This window comes from Oncorhynchus nerka, linkage group LG11 (assembly GCF_034236695.1).
Source record: "Oncorhynchus nerka isolate Pitt River linkage group LG11, Oner_Uvic_2.0, whole genome shotgun sequence".
Lineage (NCBI taxonomy): Eukaryota > Metazoa > Chordata > Actinopteri > Salmoniformes > Salmonidae > Oncorhynchus > Oncorhynchus nerka.
Window position 1 is genome coordinate 62947433 of NC_088406.1, and position 12634 is coordinate 62960066.

Consider the following 12634-nt stretch of genomic DNA (forward strand, 5'->3'; position numbering starts at 1 on the left):
ACTGTGGATATTGTGGGTGCAGCTTTGGTTGTTGTGGGTGCAGTTGTGATTATTGTAGTAGCAGCTGTTGTTGTAGCAGCAGCTGTGTGTGCTGTGGGTGCAGATGTAATTGCTGTTGGTGTAGCTGGGGTTGTTGTGGGAGTAGCTGTTATTGTTGATGAAGCTGTGGTTAGTGTGAGTGCAGCTGTGGTTATCCGTAGCTGTGTTAGTTGTTGGTGGAGCTGTAGTTGTTGTGGGAGCAGCTGTGTTTGATGTGGGAATAGCTGTTGTTGCCGGTGCAGTAGCTGTGGTTGTTTATGGTGCATCTGTGGTTATTGTTGCTGCGGATGTGGTTGTTGTTGGTGTAGATATGGCTGCTGATGGTGCAGCTATGGTGGTTGTTGGTGCAGTTGTGGTTGTCTTGGGTGCAGCTGTGGTTGTTGTGGTAGTAGCTGTTGTTGTCTTGGCAGAAGCTGTGGTTGTTGTAGGTAACGCGGTGGTTGTTGTTGGTGCAGCTGTAGTTATTGTGGTAGTAGCTGTTGTTGTCATGAAAGCAGCTGTGGTTATTGTAGGTGCAGCTGTGATTGTCATGGCAGCAGTTGTGGTTGATGGTGGTGGAGCTGTTGTTGTAGTGGCAGTAGCTGTGGTTGTTGTAGGAGGAGCTGTGGTTGTTGTTTGGAGCTGTTTTTGTTGTAGCTGTTGTTGTCTTGGCATAAGCTGTGGTTGTTGTAGATAATGCGGTGGTTGTTGTTGGTGCAGCTGTAGTTATTGTGGTAGTAGCTGTTTTTGTCTTGGCAGAAGCTGTGGTTGTTGAAGGTGCAGCTGTGGTTGTTTTTGGAGGAGCTGTTGTTGTCATGGCAGCAGCTGTGGTTGTTGTAGGCGCAGCTATGTTTGTTGTTGCAGCAGCTATGGTTGTTGGTGGTGGAGCTGTTGTTGTCATGGCAGTAGCTGTGGTTGATGTAGGAGGAGCTATGGTTGTTGTTTGCAGCTGTTTTTGTTGTAGCTGCTCCTGTGGTTGTTGTGGGTATAGCTGTCATTGTAGTTGCTGCAGCTGAAGTTATTGTGGGAGCAGCTATTGTTGTCATGGCAGCAGCTGTGGTTGTTGTGGGTGGAGCTGTTTTTGTCTTGGCAGAAGCTGAGGTTGTTGTTGGTGCGGCTTTGATTGTTGTAGGTGCAGCTGTGCTTGTTTTGCTGTAGTTGTGGTTGTTGTGGGTGAAACTGTTATTATCGTGGCATCAGCTGTGATTATTGTGGCAGCAGATGTTTTTGTTGTGGTGGCGACTGTGGTTGCTGTGGGGTAGGTTGTGGTTGTTGAAGAAGAACCTGTAGTTATGGCTGCTGAAAATGTGATTGTAGCTGCGGCTGTGGTTGTAGTTTGTGCAGCTGTGTTTGTTGTGATGGCTGCTGTGGTTGATGTGTGTTTCTCAGGGGCGGCTGTGGTTGTTGTTGGAGCAGATGTGGTTGTTGCGAGGCAAGCTGTGGTTGCTGAAACAGCAGCTGTGGTTGTTGTGGCAGCTGTGGTATTTTCTTCACCTGTAGTTGTTGTAGCAGCTGAAATTGAAGTTGATGTCCCTGTAACTCATAAAATGTACCCAATATTAACATGCCATGTGTCAATCTTGAAAGTGATGAAAATGCCAACAACGTCAGCAATGATGGCTTTACTTACTTGCAGTAATGGAGGTTGGATCAACGGCGAGAAGGTGTTCCCCTGTGACAGAGAGTCAGTCAATCCCTGCCTTGCCATGGTTGCATTTGGAACCACAGTCTGATTCTTGAAAACAAGTGTCATGTTTACAATCACTGAGCCACTCCTGTAGGAAAAGATACAGACAAAGAGATGTAGTATTCCTTTCAGGTGAGGTGCTTGAACAATTGATTCAGATTCAATTTGATTCATCCATTGACATCTTTTAAGGAGAGTGCACAGTTTTGAACAATGGTTCGTTAGATCAGTCTAAAACTTTGCACAAACACTGCTCCCATCTACTGGCCAAATTATAAATTGCAGCCGGGCTGGAATATTGCAATTAAAAGAGGATGGTACAAAAAAATACAAATTAATGGTTGTTCTTTTCTTTGTGTTGTCTTTTACCAGATATTTTGTGTTATATTCTCCTACATTAATTTCACATTTCCACAAAGTGTTTACTTTCAAATGGTATCAAGAATATGCATATCCTTGCTTCAGATATTCTTGCTACAGGCAGTTAGATTTGGGTAGGTCATTTTAAGCGAACATTGAAAAAAAGTGTCCGATCCTTTAAAACAGGTTTCCAAACGTTGTATAGTCTGGTACCTCTTCAAACATTCAACCTCCAGCTGGTAACCCCTCTAGCACCAGGGTCAGTGCACTCTCAAACTTTGTAATCCTACCACACACACACTATACGATACATTTATTAAACATCAGAATGAGTGTGAGTTTTTGTCACAATCTGGCTCGTTGGTATTGACAAAGAGCTGTTTATAGGACCAGGGCACAAATAATAATATTATAATTATCAATAATTTTGCTCTTTATTTAGCCATTTTATATATACCTCTGTATTTGTTCATCGAAAATTGTGAAAAACGCAGGTTAAAGAGAAGGGTGTGCTTGAAGGGATTTTATTTGTATTTAATTTAACCTTTATTTAACCAGGAAGGGCTCATTGAGATTTGAAATCTCTTTTTCAAGAGTGCCCTGGCCAAGATAGGCAGCACCAAGTCATTACATAATTACAGACAGACAACATGAAAAACTACAGGTAATCCAGTAAAAAAACATAGAATTCACAAGAGTATAACAAAATCATAAAACAGCTAATTAAAAACATTGCCAGGTCAGGGAATCATCCTCCACATCCTTTATCAATGATTTAAAAACACCAATTGGGATAAATTCTTCCAGATTAAAAGTATTTTTTAAGGCGTTCCAAGCCGATGGTGCAGAGTACATAAAGCCCCTCTTACCATATTCAGTTCGGACATTTGGAACAGTTAGCAGGATAAAGTCCTGCGAACAAAGAGAGTACCCACCACATTTCTGAACAATACAAATGCCCAAATTAAATGGTAGTAAACCCAAAATGGCTTTGTAAATAAAAGTATACCAGTGACTGAGCCTACGATTGACTAGAGAAGGCCAGCCCAACCCTTGTATATAAAGTGCAGTGGTGCGTAAGGATTTTGCAGTTTAAAATAAATCTCAATGCTCCATGGTAAAGAGTGTCAACTGATCTCTATCACTGAGCGGAATAATTCATATTTAAATTATCCCCATAGTCTAGTAAAGGCATAAATGTAACTGATACTAGCCTCCGTCTGGCTTCAAAAGAAAAACAGGCCTTTTTCCTAAAATAAAATCCCAACTTCAGCTTCAATTTTTTTTGTAAATTGTTGAATGATCAATTAAAATTCCAGGATATTTATTTGAGGTTAGAGTCTCAATCTCATTGTCCTGACAGGTAGTAATATGTGAAAGGTTCAGAGGTCTATTTCTTGCTTTAGAAAACAGCATTAGTTTAGTTTTGTCAGTATTGAAGATAAGCCTCAATTGACACAAGGTATGTTGAACAGTATAAAAAGCAGTTTGCAAGTTCTGGAAAGCATTTGTGAGAGATGAGGCACAGCAATAAATAACAGTATCATCAGCATAAAAGTGAAGTTGCGCATTCTGCACATTTCTGTCTAAAGTACTTTTTAAATAGTCAATAAGAGGGGACCAAGTACAGAGCCCTGGGGCACACCATTACAGACAGACAATGTAACAGACATGAGCCCATCAAATTAAGTGCACTGAGTTCTATCAGACAGATAGTTATCAAACCAAGCAACTGCATGCTCCAAAAGACATACGCTTGACAATCTGTCTCAGTATAGCATGATCAACTGTATGAATAGCCTTAGAACAGGGGTGGGCAATTCCAGTCCTCGAGGGCCCGATTGGTGTCACAGTTTTGCCCCAGCCCCAGCTAACACACCTAACTCCAATAATCACCTAATCATGATCTTCAGTTTGGAATGCAATCAGCTGTGTTTTCTAGGGATGGAGAAAAAGTGTGACACCAATCAGGCCCTCTAGGACTGGAGTTGCCCACCCCTGCCTTAGAGAGATCAATAACAAGTGACACACAGTGCTGTTTTTGTCAAGTGCTTCAGTGAGTATGCACATACCTCTGCAATGTTGGGTTGTATTGTAGAGAGTCTCAGTCTTAAATCCTTTTCTACACACAGTCTGTGCCTGTATTCAGTTTTCATGCTAGTGAGGGCCGAGAAAACAATCTCACACAGGTACGTGGTTGCAAAGGCATCCGAGCGATTTGCCAAGGCAGGTTTCTCAGAACGCAGCCAAATCCAGAAATCTGGCAGTGTCTTCTGATTAAATTCAATTTTCACAGAATCGATTGTTGCAATTTTGATGAGGCTCTCTTGTTCAGATATTGGTAAGTGGACTGAAGGCAGGGCATGAAAGGGATAACGAATCCAGTTGTTTGTGTCAACCGTTTCGGGAAAGTACCTGCGTAATTGCACAACCAACTCACTCAGGTGCTTCGCTACATCATATTTGACATTGTCCGTAAGCTTGTGTTAATTTGCAGACAAAAATTCATACAATGATGGAAAGACCTGTTTGTTTTCCTTGCTAATGCAGACAGAGAAGAGCTCCAACTTCTTAACCATAGCCTCAATGTTGTCCCGGACATTGAATATAGTTGCGGAGAGTCCCTGTAATCCTAGATTCAGATCATTCAGGCGAGAAAAAACATCACCCAAATGTATAGCCCCGTTGGAAAATATGACTGCACTGTTAGAAAATGTGAAGAAGAATAAATACTACTTTAATATATCACTAAGATAAACACTGCCCTTTTGTCAATAAAGCGATTTCTACTGCTCACCATGGTGATGCTAAGGATTCCTTTTTGGGCCAGAATGGTAGCAACAAATCGACTAATTATTTTTATTTCACCTTTATTTAATCAAGTAGGCCAGTTGAGAACAAGTTCTCATTTTACAACTACGACCTGGCCAAGATAAAGCAAAGCAGTGCGGCACAAACAACAACACAGAGTTACACATGGAATAAACAAACGTACTGTCAATAACACAATAGGAAAAAAAATCTATATACAGTGTGTGCAAATGAGGTAAGACTAGGGAGGTAAGGCAATAAATAGGCCGTAGCGGCGAAGTAATTACAATTGAGATATTAAACACTGGAGTGATAGATGTGCAGAAGATGAATGTGCAAGTAGAGATACTGGGGTGCAAAGGAGAAAAAAAAATACATATCAATATGGAGATGGGCTATTTACAGATGGGCTATGTGCAGGTGCAGTGACCTGTGAGCTGCTCTGACAGCTTATGCTTAAAGTTAATGAGGGAGATATGAGTCTCCAGATTCAGTGATTTTTGCAATGCATTCCAGTCGTTGGCAGCAGAGAACTGGAAGCAAAGGCGGCCAAAGAAGGAATAGGCTTTGGGGTGACCAGTGAAATATACCTGCTGGAGGGTGTTCTACGGGTGGGTGCTGCTATGGTGACCAGTGGGCTTTACCTCGCAGAGACTTATAGATGACCTGGAGCCAGTGGGTTTGGTGACGAATATGAAGTGAGGGCCAGCCAACGAGAGCATACAGGTCGGAGTGGTGGGTAGTATATGGGGCTTTGGTGACAAAACGGATGGCACTGTGATAGACTGCATCCAATTTGCTGAGTAAAGTGTTGGAGGCTTTTTTATAAATGACATTGCCGAAGTCAAGGATCGGTAGGATAGTCAGTTTTACGAGGGTATGCTTATTTGCGAAATAGGAAGCCGATTCTAGATTTAATTTTGGATTGGAGATGCTTAATGTGAGTCTGGAAGGAGAGTCTACAGTCTAACCAGACACCTAGGTATTTGCAATTGTCCACATATTCTAAGTCAGAACCGTCCAATGTAGTGATGCTGGACGGGTGGGCAGTTGGGGGCAGTGATCGGTTGAAGAGCACGCATTTAGTTTTACTTGAATTTAAGAGCAGTTGGAGGCCACTATCCAACTTTCTGACGATCACAGTGGGGAGGTGAGAACTACAGTATTTGTGCCAATTTGAAACTGGGGTTGACAAAAATAGCCATTACAATGTATGTTTGGGAATACATTAAGCCCTGTAAGTACTTGTGGAGATTTGATAGGATTAGTGTAGTCAGTAAGCAATATGGTAATAGCTATATTTAGCGATCTGAATTTGTTGTTTTAGGCTTAGACCTATCTAAATACAGTATAATAATATGTCTGGAAGTGCAAAGGTTATAAGGTCTAATACTGTTTGCCTGGCAGTGCCATTGAGGTAACCTTAGTTTAGAGAGAAGAGTGTACTCTACTGGCCCTCCAACACTACTTCCTTGTACAGCAACCGCAATTATCCAAGGTTTCTCTGTCCTATGTACCGACCAGGCCCATCCCTGCTTAGCTTTAGCTGAAAGCCAGGAGAGTGATCCAAGGTGATATGTCAATTTATAAGAAACAAGAATCTCCATCACCTTGAATGTTTTTATTGTTCTTTGAAGGGTCAGGAAGTTAATTGACAACACCTGTACCATCAGTCTTGGACTTTCATGCTGAGTAATCAGCAGAATGAGGTTTACTCTGGAAGCAGAGGCTACTGTAATGGTCAGTCTTACATTTTACCCCCTATCAAACTTCAGGACTTGGGGAGCAGTGGGGGAAAAAGTACCCAATTGACATACTTTAATAAAAGTAAAGATACATTAATAGAAAATTACTCAAGTAAAATTGAAAGTCACCCGGTAGAAAACTACTTGAGTTTTAAATATGTTTAAGTATCAAAAGTAAATGTAAATGCTAAAATACATTGCATTCGGAAAGTATCAGAACACCAGACTTTTTCAAAATGTTGTTACGTTACAGCCTTATTCTAAAATGGATTAATTTGTATTTTTTTTCTCCCTCATCAATCTTGGCACAATACCCCATAATCACAAAGCTAAAACAGGATTTTAGAAATTGAAATATCACATTTACATAAGTATTCAGACCCTTTACTCAGTACTTTGTTGAAGCACATTTGGCAGCGATTACAGCCTTGAGTCTTCTTGGGTATGAAGCTTGGCACCTGTATTTGGGGAGTTTCTCCCAGTCATCTCTGCAGGTCCTCTCAAACTTTTTCAGGTTGGATGAAGAGCTTCGCTGCACAGCTATTTTCAAGTCTCTCCAGAGATGTTCGATCGTGTTCAAGTCCGGGCTCTGGCTGGGCCACTCAAGGATATTCAGAGACTTGTCCCAAAGCCTTGTCTTGGCTGTGTGTTTAGGATTGTTGTGCTGTTTGAAGGTGAACCTTTGCCCCAGTCTGAGGTCCTGAGTGATTTGGAGCAGGTTTTCATCAAGGATCTCTGTATTTTCTCTGTTCATCTTTCCCTCAATCCTGACTAGTCTCCCATTCTCTGCCGCTGAAAATTAGCACCACTGCATGATGCTGCCACCACCATGCTTCACCGTAGGAATGGTGCCAGTTTACCTCCAGACTTGATGCTTAGCATTCAGGATAAAGAGTTCAATCTTGGTTTCATCAGACCAGAGAATCTTGTTTCTCATGGTCTTAGAGTCCTGTAGGTGCCTTTTGGCAAACTCAAAGCGGGCTGTCATGTGCCTTTTAATGAGGAGTGGATTCCATCTGGCCACTATACCATATAGTACTGATTGGTGGAGTGCTTCAGAGATGGTTGTTATTCGTGAAGGTTCTCCCATCTCCCCAGGGGAACTTTGGATCTATGTCAGAGTGACAATTGGGTTCTTGGTCACCTCCCTGACAAAGGCCCTTCTCCCCGATTGCTCAGTTTAGACGGGTGGCCAGCTCTTGGAAGAGTCTTGGTGGTTCCAAACTTCTTCCATTTAAGAATAATGGAGACCAATGTTTTCTTGAGGACCTTCAATGCTGCAGAAATGTTTTGGTACCCTTCCCCAGATCTGTGCCTCAATACAATCATGTCTCGGGTCTCTATGAACAATTCCCACGTCCTCATGGCTTGGTTTTTGCTCTGACCTGAACTATCAACTGTAGGATCTTATATTTATTTATATATATATATATATATATATATATATATATCTTCCAAATCATGTCCAATCAATTGAATTTACCACAGGTGAATTCCAGTCTAGAAACATCTCAAGAATGATACATGGAAATAGGTTGCACCTGAGCTCAATTTCGAGTCTCATAGAAAACGGTCTGATAACCTATGTAAAGAAGGTATATCTGTTTTTATTTTACTTTTAATTTGCAAATATAAAACAAACTATTTTGACTTTGACTTTACAGAATGCAGATTGATGAGGGAAAAAATGTAATCCATTTTAGACTAAGGCTGTAACGTAACAAATGTTCGAAAAGTCAAGCGGTCTGAATTCTTTACGAATGCACTGTGTACTTATTAAGCATAAAAAGTAAATGTATAAAAGTAAATGTAATTTCAAATTCCTTATATTAAGCTAATGTTTTTTAATTTACGTATAGCCAGGCCAAACTCCAACACTGAGATAATTAATATACAAAGCATTTGTTCTTTGTGAGTCCACCAGATCAGAGACAGTAGGGATGACCAGGGATATTATCTTGATTAGTGCGTGACTTGGACCATTTTTCAGTCCTGATAAGCATTAAAAAGTAGTAATTGTAAGTACTTTACACCACTGTTGGGGAGTATACGCTGATCCTAAATCTGACTGATGGATAACTACCCAGAGCAAAGTAAACATACCTACAATAATGTAAATAATGTATCAAAAAAGATGTCACATACACAGGATAGGTGCATGGATAGTAGCCATAGTAGTACAGAGCCCCTAATGCAAATGAAGTGCCTTGCTCAAGGGAAGGCATGTCTGATGTCATCAGATTTTTCACCTGTCGGCTCGCGTATTCAAACCACCAACCATTCGAATATTGGTCCAACTGTAACTCACTGCGCGCAAGAGCCAGGAGATACAGAGTAGCGCTTTAATACTAACCGGGAAAATGTACTCTCCAAGACACTGTGCGCACATAAATAATCGCCCAAAACCAGGACCACACCAGTCCGGAGGGAAAATCTAAAACAATCAGCACTACTACACAAAATACACAGTGGGGAAACAAATATAAGCCTGCACAAAGAGCAGGCGGGCCTACCGGCTTAAACAGTCCAACTAAACCTAAACAAGAAACAGGTGTACTAATCAGACAAACACAATAGAAAAGGGGAAAAGGGATCGGTGGCAGCTAGTAGGCAGGTGACAACGACCGCCGAGTGACACCAACGCTCTAACTGATATACAATACTACCTGCCGCCACTGAAAGGGGGAAAAGGGGATGGTAATTCACAAACACTCTTTAAACACTCTTCAATTAATTTCAGCTGCATTGAGTCAATTTCCACTTCCCCTCAAAAATTGAATTAGCATCATAAAAAGAATCCCATAAAATCCATCTGTTTAAGATAGAGATATCTGCATGGGCTGCCTCTCAACCCACCGCATCTGCCGATATCGGCCTGCCACATCTGCAGCGAAAGGTGTTCGTCAGACCATGAGACATCCCAAAAATCTGTCTTCTCACAAAAACGTATGTGGTGTCTGAAAGGTTTGGCCTACACAATGATATGACCCCTCTATGGAAGGTGAGTCTCTCACCAACACATACATGTCAGTTGTTTTAGAAAGTATATATGGAAGTAGTTTAGTGCCTAAAAACGTTTATAAATATTTAAAACATTGTTTCCCTGATCTGTCATCAAAGCAAAGGGTGGAATCTCAAATATATGTTGATTTGTTTAACACTTTTTTTAGGTACTACATGTGTTATTTCATAGTTTATATGTCTTCACTTCTACAATGTAGAAAATAGTCAAATAAAGAAAACCCCTTGATTGAATAGGTGTGTCCAAACTTTTGGCTGGTACTGTATATAAAACAGGAATATACTGTATCTTGATTACAGAGGTATTCAACTTACTGTTAGAATCATTGTTTAGCAGTGATTACAGTTGTTAGTCTTTCTGGTTAAGTCTCTAAGAGCTTTGCACACTTGGATTGAACAATATTTAGAAATTATAATGTAAACATTTCTTCAAGGTCTGTCAAGTTGTTGTTCATTACCAGGCAGCCATTTTCAAGTCTTGCCATACATTTAAGTCAAAACTGTAACTAGGCCACTCAGGACCATTCAATTCCAGTGTATATTTGACCTTGTATTTTAGGTTATTGTCCTGCTGAAAGGCAAATTTGTCTCCAAGTATCTGTTGGAAAGCACACTCAACCAGGTTTTCTTCTGGGATTTGCTAAGTTCTATTCCATTTATTTTTATCCTAAAAAACTCCCTATTCCTTGACGATGACAAGCATATACATAACATGATGCAGCCACCACAATGCTTGAAAATACTGTATGACGAGTGGTACTCAGTGATGTGTTGTGTTGGATTTGACCAAAACATAACGCCATGTATTCAGGATATAAAGTTAATTTCTTTGCCACATTTTTTGCAGTTTTACTTCAGTGCCTTATTGCAAACAAGATGCCTGTCATGGAATATTTTTCGTCTGTGCAGGCTTCCTTCTTTCCCCTCTGTCATTTAAATTACTATTGTTGATCCATCCTGAGTTTTCTCCTATCACAGCGATTCAACTCTGTAACTGTTAAAGTCACCATTTGGCCTCCTTCCTCTCCTGCATCTGAGTTAGCAAGGACACCAACTTCAGACGGGCCTGGACATGTACTGGCCTGGACATGTACTGGCATGTACTGGCTTAAGCAGGGGGACACGTCTGGCACTGCAGGATTTGAGTCCCTGGCGGCGTAGTGTGTTACTGATGGTAGGCTTTGTTACTTTGGTCCCAGCTCTCTGCAGGTCATTCACTAGGTCCCCCCGTGTGGTTCTGGGATTTTTGCTCACCGTTCTTGTGATCATTTTGACCCCACGGGGTGAGATCTTGCGTGGAGCCCCAGATCGAGGGAGATTATCAGTGGTCTTGTATGTCTTCCAATTCCTAATAATTATTATTTCTTCAAACCAAGCTGCTTACCTATTGCAGATTCAGTCTTCCCAGCCGGGTGCAGGTCTACAATTTTGTTTCTGGTTTCCTTTGACAGCTCTTTGGTCTTGGCCATAGTGGAGTTTGGAGTGTGACTGTTTGAGGTTGTGGACAGGTGTCTTTTATACTGATAACAAGTTCAAATAGGTGTCATTAATACAGATAATGAGTGGAGGACAGATGAGCCTCTTAAAGAACAAGTTACAGGTCTGTGAGAACCAGAAATCTTGCTTGTTTATAGGTGACCAAATACTTATTTTCCACCATAATTTGCAAATAAATTCCTAAAAAATCTACAATGTGATTTTCTGGATTTTTTCTCTCATTTTGTCTGTCATAGTTGAAGTGTACCTATGATGAAAATTACAGGCCTCTCATCTTTTTAAGTGGCTGACTAAATACTTTTTTGCCCCACTGTATGTGATAGCTGGCTTCTAAAAGAGTTGGACAAAGTGAGTTCATTGTCTGTATGTATAAATTTGGTGTCAGTATGATATCTTATTGACTGATGGCTGACTTGATGGTATTATACTTTTTTGACATTGTACATTTTATATTGCAAATGGACAGTTTACATTTCCAATGTATTTATTGAGGGATTATCCATCACCAAATGGACAGGCTGAAATCAACACCAAAGAGCGATGGAGAGGGACCACCATCACTGCTCGGCCATCCCGAGTTCAACGGGCTTGTCAGTTGGGCATTTCTGCAGTACATTAGAGCATGTCAATTTTGTGATGGTAAATGCCCATTGTAATACATTGCAAATGGACAGTGTACATTTCCAATGTATTTAATGAGGGATTTACCATCACCAAATGGACATGCTGAAATCAACACCAACGAGCGATGGAGAGGAACCACTATCACTGCTCGGCCATCCCGAGTTCAACAAGCCAGTAAATTGGCCATTTCAGCAGTATATTAGAGCATGTAACTCCTAATGGGAGACAGTTGAATGCTGAAAGGGTTCAATCTATTTTGGCTATACCATAGCCTGTTATTAAGCAGCACATGGTGACCCTCAATGGGATGGCAGGGCACTGCAGGGCATGGTTGCTCCATTATGCTCAGGGAGTACAACCACTTGCTGATCTAATATACGGCCACAAGATGGCGGTGCAAGACCTCACTAAGTGGACTCCAAAGGCTAAGTTGTCTTTGACTAGGTTTAAACAGCTTCGTACTTCCTCTCCTTGTTTAGGATTGCCTGATCATGAGAAGGTTTTTAATCTTTTTGTTTTTGAAAATGATGGGTTTATGTCCTCAGTTCTTACTCAGGATCATGGTGGTAAACAAAGACCTGTTGCTTACTATTCTATTGGTATGTTGTCTGAGAGCTGTGGCTTCTGCATATGAGGCTGTGCTGGCTTGTGCTGATATTGTGACTATGTGCCCATTGACCGTTCATGTTTCTCACACAGTATCTCTCAGGCTAAGACTGTACACCGTACTCCTGCCAGACTGTTGCATTATCAGAACGTGCTACTAACAATGTCTCATGTCACCTTTAAGCGTTGTGCAGTTTTTATTCCAATATATTATATATTGCCGACGGAGGAGGATGTTGAACCGCATGATTGTGCTGCACTGTTG